Source organism: Nomascus leucogenys, chromosome 9 (genome assembly GCF_006542625.1).
Source record: "Nomascus leucogenys isolate Asia chromosome 9, Asia_NLE_v1, whole genome shotgun sequence".
Taxonomy (NCBI): domain Eukaryota; kingdom Metazoa; phylum Chordata; class Mammalia; order Primates; family Hylobatidae; genus Nomascus; species Nomascus leucogenys.
Genome location: NC_044389.1, coordinates 110,122,709 through 110,137,965, shown reverse-complemented (window position 1 = coordinate 110,137,965; position 15,257 = coordinate 110,122,709). Strand labels below are relative to the sequence as shown.

Here is a 15,257-nt window from a genome sequence, read left to right as displayed (position 1 = left end):
AACCTGTCATCTCCACCTCCTGGCTGGCCCTCCAGAAACACTGCAGGAATCAGGAGGACAAGAGAGACCTCAGGGTAAAGCAGGAGGATCTTGATTGAGTGCACTTCCAGACCCAGTGGATTTAACATCAGAAAAACTGGGCCCAGAACAAAGACACCACTTCAAAAAGGGGGTGCACTAGCTTGAAGCAGGCTTACACTGCCATGAAAGCAGGAATACAAAGGCAGGACAAAGACAGTTAATCAAATTGTAACAGGTTCATAACTTAGGATTACACATGACCATTGCTATGCAAACTAGATGTCAGTTATCTAGGTTTTGCTCAAAAGAGCCTTGCACTAGTTTATCTCATAACCTTCACTATGGTGCCCAGACAGCTGTAGTTCAGGCCTGCTCAAGCTTCTCATGACCTTTGCTGTACTTCTTAGATAAAACAGAATACTTGAAGTTACTAGTTATGGGGAACAACAATCTATAAACTCATACCATAAGACAAAGGAAAGTTTGTTTTTTTTCTCCCTATGTTGAGAGAATGCTGAGAGAGTCTCCAGAGCACATTCCTTTGTGTTCCAGCTTCTTAGATAGTATTATCAAGACTATTCCTGGGTCTGGGCTGTGCCTGTTGCTGCCTCTGGGACAAATCAGCCTAATACAGGAAAGGTTATTTCTCTTTTTTAAATTTTATTTTCTTTATTTCTTTAATTTCCCACCTCATAAGGACTAAAATGAATGCAGGCTGGACAGGAAGTAGTTTAGGCTGATAGTCCATTCCCCATTTTCAGCTGCAAGTAAGTGTCCCAAATTGAAATGCTTTTTTTTTTTGTGCTTTAGAACCTGTCTTCCTTAGTGATCCAGCTGTAAGTCTCCTGTTTTGGAGTCTGGGTCTAAATGAGGCAACATTGGCAGGCTTTTCTACACAAGGCAGAGGTAGGGGTAGAACCCCACTTCCTTTCAATTTATCTCTCAAAGCAGCTCTCATAAATGGGTAACTTCCTCTCCCTAACCTGAATGACTTTCATTGTTTCCAGTTAATTTTTAGTACCTGCTCAAGAACTGTGAAAGCAAAGATACCAAGAAAAAGTATTCAAATATCTAAACCCCATTTAAACCCATAGTACCTAACTTCTCTCATTCTCACTCTCCTTATTTACTGCTCACGCCATTTTTTCATGCCTTCTATCGTTATACACATTTTTCTCCATCTTGACCTATCCACTCTCTGATGGTGTTTCATAGCTTTGAGATAAGTCCACCTTCTCCCTGAGTTCTGATTAACCATTTCAGTCCTCCTTGATAAAAATTTATGTCCCAAAATATTACACACAATTCAGCATGAAGGTCTCTGCACCTTTTTCACTAAGACTTCTCCAAGGAGAGGTACAATTAAGGGTACTCCATGTTCTTCCAGACAGAAGCTTTGCTTTCTAGAATCTTTTGTTTCACAAAAGTAAGTAAAACAAAACAAATGGAAACCAGGCAGTAGGACAGGAAGATGGGCATTGAGAAGAGAAAGGAGAGGAGGCTGAGGCCCCTCACCTGGTTGCAGACAAGCTTGTACTTGAGTCCTGGCTTGTTGAGGATCATCTCCAGCTGCCTGCAGTTGAAGTTTCACACCCCGATGGACGTGGCCAATCCTGCATCCCTACACTTCTCCATGACCTGGGGAGAAAGGGGTTGTGAGGAATTATTTGTGCAGTTGGCTGCAGATTATGATAAATGCAAGACAGAACTGTTAAAGCAACAACTTTTAAGAGATGACAATGAAAATAGCAGTGATTGTCAAGAAGACAAAAATTAAAATGGATAACAGAAGAGGATAGTGACCACAGGAGGAAGAATTTCTGTATCCTCTTTAGGAAGCTGGAGAGATAAATGCACATGGAGGGCGAGGAATACCTGTCCTCCTTGTCCCCAGTTTATCTCCTTCATTTCTCTCTATTCTATTTCAGTCATGTGTTCTTCCTTACCATTCAGCAAAACTTCCTTTGTTAAGCTCCTTAATTTCTAGATCCAGTAGTGCATATTCCATTCTCAGACATGGAAGCTGGGAAACAGGTTTCCCCCTCTTGTCTTCCTTTTCTGTACTCTGTCCTCCAAGCACTCACCTCCCATGTGGCACAGAGATCCCCTCTGCCTAATATTATTTTTGCATTTTAATCTTTTGGCATTAGCTTCTCACCTGGCTGAAGTAGAAGCAGTCATTTTAATTATGTCACAATTTAACTTCTCCACCCATAGCCATGTTCCCAGGTATAATTTAGGATACTAGTCCTCCATGAAGAAGGTGGCCCAATGTTCTGGAAAGTGATGTGAGCAAAGTGTTTCACATACGGAGTTTTAAGGAATGTCTTTAGGAGACAGGCTTCCCTTAATCTCCTACTTCTATTATATGTATTAATAAATAACCATTTTACAGGTCTAATGGGGTTTCACAGGTGACTTTTGCCTGCTCCCATCATTTTCTCTGGGGTAACGTCTCTCATTGACTGGAAAAGCCTTGATATCCAGCAATATAGAATTGTACTCTAGACCCTGGAAATACAATAAGAGCTCCTTATCCCCCTGAAGACTTGATAGTCCATGGGCAGGATCATAAACTAAACATGGTCAAATGGAAGTTCTTTTCAATATTAATTTGAAAGTTGTAAGACTGAAAGAGGCTTTCATATGTTAATCACCACAAGCCTTGAGCTGCCTCTAAACTATCATTGCCAACAATGAAAAAGGCTGGGATAAAAATCCAGAAAACCTCTTGGAGTTCACAGATAATTATGGAGAAAAGGTCACATTTTTAGAGTCTATGTCAAATCTTTAAATGTATTCATAATAAACTAGACTGGGTTTTTTTCTATAAATTTAAAAGTTATACACAACCGAAATTCATGACTAAGCAAAGCTACAAACTCCATTGTGAAACAGGCCTTAGTGAAAAAGGCAAGGATTCTCAGGTCCTATTATGGTTTCCTTTTTAAGACTCACCCAGAGTGAATTCCACCAAATCTACTTCAGCTTAAAATGAGGAGAGATGATGGAAACTCACTGTGCACCACATGTGCAGCAGTTTTTTGGAGTACCACAGCTGCATGGATCTCTGTATCTGTGAACATCCTAAGAGATGGACTCAGGAACCCCAATTAAGACAGAGCCTTGAAGGTGGCTACTGTTACTTTCTCGAGTTTTTGAGGCAGAGGCTTTGAGGTTGATGCATTGTCTTCTATTGTCATCATACATTAGAGAAGGAAGGTTTCACTATTTATTCAATAAAACAGGGGTTAAGCATTATACTTAGGACTCTTCTCTCATGTAATAATACCTACATCCTCTTAAGAAGAAGCTTAATTGAACCATTAATGTAAAGGATGGTCATGCTGACAACAGAAGAGAAAGAAGTTTGATCTCACAAACTGCCAATCTTGAGAGCCATTGGGAAATGAATAAGATAAAGGCCAACATAGTCCAGTTGAAGTTTTTTCAGTGAGCTTTCCAAGGCTGGTTGGACCAACTCTGGTCAATGGAAAGTCCACCAAAGCTGCAGGGTAAAAGTAAAGAATTGTGTTGAATAAAAATATGACCCAGTTTTATTAGTTTGCCCCACCTAGTATTTAGACATTTTTCCACTGCTTCAAAACTGATGACTGCTATCAAAAAATATTCGCTTTCTTGTTGTATTTTATTTTGATATGACCTATCCATGTAAATACTACTATCTATTGCATAAATAGTACAATTGCTGAACAATGGAATTAAAATTTTCAATAAGTGAAAATTGATATCAATAGTTATGCTCATTATCTGAATTGTGTTTGATAGAATTTATAAAACACTTGAATTGTCTAATTTTCTCATCCATTGAACCCAATGGACAATAATAATTATTCCTGTTGTTTAGAAATTAAAGAGAATAACATTTTTAACATGATGACATTTATGGAACTCCATTCAAGATACTTTAGTTATACGTTGTTTAATACTCATAGGGCTCCATTATTTTGTACTTTACCCCCTCACACTCTGGTGAAAGGGACAATTGAGATTCAGAATAATAAGATATTAAGGAAAGTCATCCAGGACATAACAAAAACTAATATGATTATAGTTCTCTATGATTTTATAGCCTATGTAAAATCATCCTGATCAGACTTTTTTCCCCAAGATTGTGGATCAGAGGCAGTGTTATCATGTCCCTCCCACTTGGAAGGACAGAATAATGTGTAGATATTCACACTGTGAACTTTTTTCCAAGAAGCAATGCAGGAACTTAATAGAAAAACTGAAAGAATTCACAGACCCTTTGAAAGAAGTGGCAGGCTGCAGCCTACACTGTAAGACAGATGAAAAACTGTAAGTGCCCAGAGTGTGAGAAGAGGAGAAACTGCCTCCAGAATACCCTTTCCCACCAGGGAATCTGAAAATTTAGACCATGGGGAAAGCCTTATCCTACCGAGACCTGGAACTGATGTAGGGAGAGGTGAGAAATAAAGTAGAAGCTGCGGTGACAAATGCCACAAAGGCGTTCCCAATCTCCAGCATGGACTGAAGGAGGCCATTTCTTATTTTATCTCACAGGGGACCTCGGTGAAGTCAGCCAACTAGTTCAGGCAGGGGTCGCAGATTGAAAGAAGCTCCCAACTGGCTAAAAACCGGGGGGCAAGAAAGAAGTGTGCCGCAGACACATATGCCAAAGACTTGTGCCCGGCCTTGCAGTTGGATGAAGAGGGGCATAGCTTGAAAGCCATAGTTGCTATCTCTACAGGAAAACTTTTGGCCCAGGGCAGTTCTGAGTTCTGAGCACAGGCTACTTGGAACTTAGTCCAGTGCTCTTAGCACCTTCACTCAGCAGCCTGGGCAACAGAGCGCTGTGGAACTGAGATCTGCCTTGCCAACTGTATGGGATCTCAGTGAGGCTTACTGCCACCTGCTACTCCCCACTCCCTGTGTGAATGCTTCTATGCAGCAGAGTTATACTCTCCTCTGCAACATTACCCTATTGGCCTAAGAACCATCTCCTTGCCCTCAGAGCAGCTGCAGCTAGCCCCACTCCAGGAGAGTCAGAGTGCAGACCTGCCTAACACTGACCCAACCTGGTTATGCCCCTCCACCCACCCTGGTAGCTTAACACAAAGGACATAAACTTTTGGGAACTCTGTGACCCTGCCCATCACCTGAGAAACCAGAATACCTCCTAGGGCAACATAAGGCAAGCTCAAATCTCACAACCGGTGCTCTTTTGCAAGAGCTGGAGGCCAACGAACACAGTTCATTACAGCATCCCTAGGTAGAATAACATTGCACACAGGAAGAAGAAAACTTGTTTGTAATCTCAGCTGTCCCCGTTGCCTGCAACTACTTGACTAACAAGAAGTCCTGAGTCTGGCCCTGAGACATGTTCACTACTATTATATCCAGCATTTGAGAAAGCCAACACAAAATGGCTATCTGTAACCAAGGAATCTCACAGAGTCTATGTCCCTTCCCTGACACCATCATGAGAGCTGGTGCTGGTATCCACTGCTGGGAGACATGAAGACAGGTCACATCACAGGATCCCTTGCCAATATTCCCCAGCACTAGCCCAGAGTTGAGCAACCCCACTGGGTGGCTAGACCCAGAAGAGCAATAGCAATCTATCACTGTAGTGTGGCTCTCAGGATCTTCTACTCCTAGTGTAATGGAAAGAGCATCACATCAAGACAACATCCTGTAGGACAAAAATATCCAGATAGCAGGACTTGAGTTCCAGATCTTTACACTGGTGGGAAGTTTCTTTCAGCAGAGACAAAATTTCAGTGCTAGATTTAGTAGGGAAAGTCTAAACCTCTACCACCAACAGTCAAGTGGCCTTGGTGCTCATGAAGGGTCTTGGAGAAGGGGTCTTCTTTCCCCCCTTGTCCATCAATGCAGACATAGCTAGGGCTTCTCCTAAAGAAGCTCTGCATGGGTACACCTATACACAGCTTTCCTGGACCACTTCAGAATGACTGCATCCCCACAGGAGGAGCACTCCTCAGGTTCAGGCTTGCATGAGAGGCAGTCACAATTTCTCCCAACTTGGAACATCAACATTTCTATAGATGAAAAGAGGTACCTGTCTGATCTCAAGATTCTGAACACTGGGACAAGAGTGAGGCTGGGAAGTGCATAGCTTTCCTGTCAACCTGGTATGGGAGCTGAGGTAGCTTCCACCCTTTACGTTGATAAAGAGAGTGAATCCAATTGAGAGCTCTCCCAACCACATTGGGTACTTCATTTATCCACCTGCTTTAACTACAAATGGTTCCCATCCAGAGATACCACCTCTACTGGTCTGGGGTGGTATCCCTGGGCAGGGGTTACTCAATAAATAAAATAAACTTGATAAATAAAATACTGGGAAAAAATTGAATAAATAAAAAAGTGCACACAACAGGAGAATAAGATAAGCTTCAAGACACTGCTGCCATTCCAATCCTATAGGAGACAGTGAACTTGCCCACACACTGAGTATATAGCTACTACAACCAGCATCTGAGGAAGCCGTGATACAAAGACCCTCTATAACCAAGGAATTCATGTAAGTCTTCACACCTAATAGCACTAAGAACCCAATTAGGCTATTATAAACTATAAACATTAAAGTCAGATCCTTAAAAGGGAAAAAAGAAATTAAAGAAAAACAGGGAAATCAAAAATAAATTCAAGAACAATTAGAAGAAATAGTCTATCAAAATGAGAAGACATCAGAAAAGTAATTATGGTAATATGACAAAACAAGATTTTGTCACCCCAAAACCCTGGGGTCACACAAATCACCTCAAAAAGATCACACTAGCTCCCTGGCAATAAATCCAAACAAAGATAAAATATTTAAAATACCAGATAATGAATTCAGAAGGTTCATTATTAAGCTACTCAACAAGATATCACAGAAAGGTGCAAAACAACCTAAAAAATTTAAAAAAAAATTCAGGATATAAATGAAAAATTTTCCAGAGAGATAGATATCACAAAGAAAAACCAATCAGAACTTCTGGAAATGAAAGGCACATTTAGGGAAATACAAAATGCAGTGGAAAGTTTCAACAATAGACTAAAACAAGTAAAGGAAAGAATTTCAGAGCTCAAAGACGAGGCTTTTGAATTAACCTAATCAGACAATGATAAAGAAAAAAGGATCAGGCTGGACGGGTGGCTCACACCTGTAATCCCAGCACTTTGGGAGGCCGAGCTGGGTGAATCACTTGAGGTCAGGAGTTCAAGATCAGCCTGGCCAACATGGTGAAACCCAGTCTCTACTAAAAATACAAAAATTAGCCTGGTATGGTGGCATGTGCCTGTAATCCCAGCTACTCAGGAGCCTGAGGCAGGAGAATCGCTTTAACCTGGGAGGCGGAGGTTGCAGCAGTGAGCCAAGATCACGCACCTGTACTCCAGCAGCCTGGGCAACAAAGCAAGACTCTGTCAAAAAAAAAAAGAAATGAACAAATTATCCAAGAAATATGAGATTATGTAAAACAGCCAAACCTAAGAATAACTGGTGTTCCTGAGGGAGAAGAGAAGTCTGAAAGTTTGGAAAACTTACCTGAGAGAATAATTGAGAAAAACTTCCCTGGCCGGCTAGAGATTTAGATATCCAAATAGAAGAAGCTCAAAGAACTCCTTGGAAATTCATTGCAAAAATATTACCACCAAGTCACATAGTCATGAGTCTATCTAAAGTCAACATGAAGGTAATAATTCTAAGAGAGGTGAGAAGAAAGCATCAGGTAACATAAAGAAAAATCTATCAGACTAACAGGAGACTTCTCAGCAGAAACCTCACAAACTAGAAGGGATTGAGGTCCTATCTTTAGCCTTCTTAAACAAAATAACTGTCAGCCAGAAATTTTGTATCCAGAAAAACTACATTTCACAAATGAAGGAGAAATACAATCATTTTTAGAAAAACAAATGATGAAGGAATTTGACATTATCAAACCAGTTCTACAAGGCATGATATAAGGAGTTCTAAATCTTCAAACAAAAGATTGTTATACACCACAATGGAACCTCCTGAAAGCATGAAACTCACAAATCCTATAAAATGATAACACAACAACAGCAACCAAAAGTATTTAGGTAACAACTGAAATGATGAAAAGAACAGTACCTCACATCTCAATATTAACATTGAACATAAATGGCCTAAATGCTCCACTTAGAAGATACAGAATGGCAGAATGGATAATAAATCAAAAACCAAATACCTACTATCTTCAAGAGACTCACCTAACACATAAAGATTTGGATAAGCTCAAGTTAAAAAGGTGGGAAAAGAGATTCCATGCAAATGGAAACCAAAAGTATGCAGGAGTTGCTACTCTTATATCAGACAAAACAGACTTTAAAGCAACAGCAGTTAAAAAAAAGACAAAGAAATCATTATATAATGATAAAAGAATCAATCCAGCAAGAACATATTACAATCTTAAATTTATATGCACCTAATACTGGAGCTCCCAGATTTATAAAACTATTAATAGCAGACTTAATAAATGAGATAGCAACACAATAATAGTGAGGGACTCAATACTCCACTGTACAGCGCTAGTCAGATAATCAAGGCAGAAAGTAAATAGGAAACAATGGATTTAACATACTATAGAAAAAAATTTACTAAACAGATGTTTACAGAACATTCTACCCACCAACTGTGGAATATACATTCTTCTCATCAGCACATGGAACATTGTCCAAGATAGACCATATGATAGGCCACAAGTCTCAATAAACTTGAGAAAATCCAAATTATATCAAGTATCTTCTCAGAACACAGTGTAATAAAACTAGAAAGTGACTCTGAAAGGGACCTTCAAAACTATACAAAATACATGGAAATTAAATAGTCTACTCTTGAATGATTTTGGGTTAACAATAAAATCAAAATGGCAATTAAGTAATTTTTTGAAATAAATAATAGTGACACAAATTAGGAAAACTTCTGGAATATGGGAAAAGCAGTGCTAAGAGGCAAGTTCATATCATTAAATGCCTACATCAAAAAGTCTGAAAGAGCACAAATTGACAACCTAATATCACACCTCAATGTACTAGAGAAACAGGAACTAACTAAACCCAAAGATATCAGAAGAAAAGAAATAATATCAGAGCAGAACTAAATGAAATTGAAACAAAACACCCCCACAAAAGATCAATGAAAGATAAAGCTGGTTCTTTGAAAAGATGAACAAACTTGATAGACCATTAGTGAGATTAACCAAGAAAAGAAGAGAGAAGATCCAAATAAGCTCAATTAGAAACGAAACTGGACACATTACAAATTATATCACAGAAATACAAAAAATCATTCAAGACAACTAAGAACACCTTTATGTGCACAAACTATAAAATCTAGAGTAAATGGATAAATTCCTGGAAACATACAACCTTCTTAGATTAGATCAGGAAGAAATAGAAACCCAGAACAGACCAATAACAAGCACCAAGAATGAATCAGTAATAAAAAATTGCCAACAAAAAAAGCCAAGGATCAGAAGGATTCACAGCAGAATTCTACTTGACATTCAAAAAGAAATTGGTACAAATCCTACTGAAAATATTCAAAAAGATAGAGAGAGTGGGAACTCTGCCCAAATTATTCTATGAAGCCAGTATCACCCTAATATCAAAACCAGGAAAGGACATAACAAAAATAGAAAACTATAGACCAATATCCCTGGTGAACATAGATTTAAAAAAATCCTCAAGAAAATATTAGCTAACCAAATGCATCAGCATTTCAAAAAGATAATACATCATGATCAAGTGGGTTCCATCCCAAGGGTGCAGGGATGGTATAACATAGGCAAGTCAATAAATATGATATATAACACAAAGAGAATTAAAAAAGAAAAACCATATGGTTATCTCAATAGATGCAATAAAAGCAATTGATAAAATCCGCCATCGCTTTATGATTAAAACCCTCAACAAACTAGACATAAAAGGGACTTGCCTGAAAATAATAAAAGCCATATATGACAAACCCACAGCCAATATCATACTGAATGGAGAAAAGTTTAAAACATTCCCCTGAGAACTGGATCAAGACAAGGATGCCCAATTTTACCACTTCTATTAATATTGAACTTAATCCTGGAGGTCCTAGCCAGAGAAATCAGGAAAGAAAAAGTAAGAAAGGGCACTGAAATTTGAATAGAGGAAGTTAAAGTATTGCTGTTTGCCAATAATATAATCATACCTACAAAACCCTAAAGACTCATCCAAAAGTCTCCTAGATTTGATAAACAAATTCAGTAAAGTATCAGGTTACAAAATCAATGTACAGAAATTGATTTCTGCCATAAACCAACAACAGCCATGCTGAGAGTCAAATTAAGAAATCAAGCCCTTTACAACAGCTGTAAATAAAATAAAATAAAATCCCTAGGAATATACTTAATCAAAGAGATGAAACATCTCTACAAGAAAAACTGTAAAACACTGCTAAAAGAAATGATACATAAGACAAACAAATGGAAAAACATCCTATGCTTATGGATAGAAAGAATCAATACTCTGAAAATGGCCATATTCTAAACTCATATGGAACCACAAAAGAGCCACAATAACCAAAGCAATACTAAGCAAAAAGAAGAAATCTGGAGGCAGTACATTACCAGACTTTGAATTGTACTACAAAGCTGTAGTTAGGAAAGAAGCATAATATTAATATAAAAATAGGCATTTAGATAAATGAAACAAAATAGAGAACCCAGAAATGAAGTCAAATACTGATCTTTGATAAAGCAAACAAAAATATAAATTGGGGAAAAGACTCTATTCAATAAATGGTGCTGGGATAACTGGTAAGCCACATGTAGAACAATGAAACTGGATACCATCTCTCCTTATACACAAATCAACTCAAGATGGATCAAAAACTTAAGTCTAAGACCTGAAACCATAAACATTCCAGAAGATAACATTGGAAAACTCTTCCTTACGTTGTCTTCGACAAAGAATTTATCTCTAAGACCCCCAAAAGCAAATGCACAAAAAACAAAAATAAGTAAACGGGACCTAATTAAACTGAAATAATTCTGCACAGCAAAAGAAATAATCATGAGAGTAAAGAGACAACCTACAGAATGAGAGAAAATTTTTGCAAACTACGCTTCCAGCAAAGGACTATTGTCCAGAATCTACAAGGAACTCAAACAAGTCAGCAAGATAAAAACAAATAATCCCATGCAAAAGTGGGCTAATGACATGAGAAGACATTTCTCAAAAGTAGATACACAAACAGCCAACAAACATATGAAAAAAGGTTCAACATTACTAATAATCAGGGAAGCGCAAATTAAAACCACAGTGAGATACCACCTTACTCCTGCAAGAATGGTTATAATTTAAAAGTAAAAAAAAAAAAAAAAAACAGTAAAAGTTGGCATGAAGGTAGTGAAAAGAGAACACTTTTACATTGCTGGTGGGAATGTAAATGAGTAAAACTCCTATGGAAAACAGTATGGAGACTCCTCAAAGAACTCAAAAGTAGATCTGCCATTTGATCCATCAATCCCGCTACTGGCATCTATCAAAAAGAAAATAAGCTTGCATGAAAAAGACACATGCACACACGTGTATAGCAGTGCAATTCACAATTTCAAAAATATAAAGCCAACCTAAGTGTCCATTGACCAATGCATGAATAATGAAAATGTGTTATATATACATCATAGAATGGTGTATATGTAAAAAGGATTGAAATAATGTCTTTTGTAGCAACTTGGATGGAGATTAAGGCCATTATTCTAAGTAATTCAGGAATGGAAAACCAAACACTGTACCTTCTCACTTATAAGTGGGAACTAAGCTATGAGGATGTGAAGACATACAGATGATATAATGGACTTTCAGGACTCAGTGTTGGGGGAGGTTGGGAGTAAGGTGAGGGATAAAAGCCTATATATTGAGTACAGTGTCCACTGATCGCCTGATGGGCTCGCTTAAATCTCGGAATCATCACTATAGAATTCATTCATGTAACTAAAATCCACTTGTACCACAAAAGCCACTGAAATTAAAAAATTAGTGCATAAAAATATTTTACTGATCTGAGCTGCAGCTCAAAAAAGTAAAGTGATTTTCAAGTAACAAATTTGAACACAACAATGAGAAAGACATCATCATTTGCCGCCTTTTATTTTAGTTTTAATACATGAATATGTGTCAATAAATTGGAACCAATAAGCACAATTCACCCACCTACAGATCCAGTTACAGAATCGTCATCTCCACACTATCACATTAAATACATGTGTATGCATGCTTATCATAGGCACAGTACCTTTGAAGTGTAGAATATGTCTTCTCTCTTCACACTGCCATCTGCTGTCTTGCTTGGGGTGGCCAGTCCAACTTTCTCCTCATTATTGTACAAATGAGCAGAATCAATATGACAGAAACCAGCTTCTATTGCTAATTTTGTAACCTCCACAACTCTATTCCTAGGAAACTGGAGGAGCAATGAAAAGTAGTATTTGGTGATCAATGTGCACAACAGGTAGTTCAGACACAAACAATGACCTTCACAAAAATCACGTTATTCTTGCATCTTGGGTTAGTTCTATATATGGGGTGATAGATAAATCCATCCCAATTTGCTTTAGTCTTTCCTGCTTAGTAATAAATGTTGGGTATCCCTGGACCTCTTCAATCCCAGGTAATTCCTGGTTGATCACTAGCATGGAGTTTCCCAAGAACAATCTCAGATTCAGACATTTGTTGGACAAATTCACAAGACTCAAATTACAGTTATAAATATAGTCTTTATTATTACTATTATTATTTGAGACAGAGTCTCACTCTGTCACCCAGGCTGGAGTACAGTGGCACAGTCTCAGCTCACTGAAAACTCTGCCCCTCCCCCACTTCATCTCGGGCTGAAACAATCCTCTCACCTCCGTCTCCCCAAATAGCTAGGACCACTGATGGGCGCCATTATGCCGGTTAAATTTTTGTATTTTTGGTAGGTATGGGGTTTACCTATGTTGCCCAGGCTCAAGCTCCCAAACTCAAGGGATCCACCTGCCTCTGCTGCCCAAAGTGCTGGGATTACAGGCATGAGCCACTGCAAGAAGCCTCCTAATTATTTTTAATATAGTGAAATTAACACATGGAAGAAGGCACATGGAAGGAGCTACAGGAAGAATACAGTGCACATTCCTATGATTCCTCTCTCAGTGATATTGCACAAAACACACTGACTTCCTCCAGCATCACATTTTGAGAATATAGGGGAAATGTTGTCTACAAGGGATGCTATTTGGACACTTCATTCCCAAGATTTTAACTGGGTGCTGATTACATTGACCCAGTCTGTGTACCACACACACATCTCCCACTCTTGTAAACAAAGCAGATATGTAGAAACCCCACACTTTGTACAAGCAGTTAATTATAGACAGCACCCTTATTAGTTAGGAAATGGTGAGAAATTCTGGCCTCCAACTTTGAAAACAGGTACATCTACGGGTGGCAGTCTATCATGTTCACTCCTTTCTACACAGCCATTAGTCATTCTGTGTGCATGACAGAACTAAATATGAGGAGTAAAGACATACACTCCAAGGATGTATATTTATACATAAGAAATTAACTACAACCTGTAAAAGATTAGTAAAGTATGCTTTAGTCTTAAAAAATAAGGACAACTTTTTTAGGAAAGATATAATTTCAGTAAAATTTAAAATTATTGACTTATCTACCAAATTTGGATAAAGATTTGAAAGGTACATTTTTTAAACAACAAAGCCATGAATAGAACAATTTTCTATTTTAATATGAGTATTTCAGAAGCTTTCTATTTCCAATGATATTAAAAGGAACTAGATGCCAGGTCTCACTGCCTTCCCCTGATACCAGCCCTGGTCTTCTCTTTGCTGTGGAGGCACTCAAGATTTACCAAGGCTAAAGCTTCCATGTTGTGCTTTTCCTTACTTCCCCTTCATGCCGATTTTCATTACAAAGTAAACCACTAGTGTTGATGGTCTTCAAGATGTCTCTCTGTAAATTCTTACAATGTACAGTTGAGAAAAGTGAGACAAATTTTATATGACTAGTCCTTATTCAAGCACTTAGTGGCCTTGGAATACACGTTTTCTTCCAGTATAGAAATAGTTCAGTCTAGCAAATAAAGTCTCCATTTTGCCTACTTTCATGTCAGGGGACAACCCATACCATTTTGATACAAATCTGACGCATATTAACATGGACGAAAAATTTAAAATTTCTCCTTCGATGTTCCAGTTTTTTCTTAAAGTTATTTTTCCTTTTAGATAATTTTCCTAGAGGTGAAAGTTGTACATGGGAAATTGTATTAAGTCCGAGACCAGTATTATTACTCTGTCATGCTCAAGGCCACACGGCAGCTCAGCAATACTCTGCGTAAGAGTTTTCATACACCCCATCTCCAGACACTGTTACCACAAAGATTTTGTTCGATCGTGCATACTTGGAAGAATAAACGATTTCTTCAATTATAGAAAGAAACGGAGAAACCATTACACTGCAGTCAATCTCCTACAAAAGGAAATGCCAGGCAGTGTTCTTCACTGTTGAGTTTTAAATATTCTGCAAAGCTGGGAACACCCATAAACAGAAGAAAAAAACAGTGCACAAAATAAAAGTAAGCAGTACATGACCATATGACCAGACCTCAATGCAGAACAAAGATTGACTACCTTCTCTCTTTGAACATGGAATAGCTCTGGCCTATTAAAACAGACCAGGTGAGTCACGCAGAGTAACACAGGAACACAAAGCTAAAACCCAAGTCATCTACTTATTCTAGCTTTGCTCTTTTAAATGCTCAACACTGAAAATATGATTATGTTACCTCTGGAGGTGCATAGGTGCCAGATCCTAATACAGGCATGAAATGACCATCATTTAGCTCCACACACTGATATTTGGGATCCATTGAATGTCATTCCTTTCGCTAAGCAGACACGGTTTCCTTCTTCAACATCCAGCATTTATATTCACAGGTTGTATAAACAATGGGCAGGCAATGCTACACTGCCCACTGTCTGGGGCTGACCAATGGCATGTAGGAAGAAGCAAGTGATGGTATATTACACAGGCTATGAAGAAAATTGAATCCAGTGCACTTGTTTTTTATCAAAGAGAATTCTTAAGTACATTTTAATATAGTTAGAATAAAATTATTATTTTCTTGCTAAAGTAAAATTTTCCATCTGGAATCTATCTATCTATCTATCTATCATGTATCATCTGTC

The 15,257-nt window shown here is 38.2% G+C and overlaps 1 pseudogene; it reads right to left on the bottom strand.

Annotated features, from left to right (window-relative positions):
- Window positions 1–14,938, bottom strand: part of LOC100592989 — a 35,024-nt pseudogene extending 20,086 nt beyond the window's left edge.
- Between the last annotated feature and the right edge of the window lie 319 nt (window positions 14,939–15,257).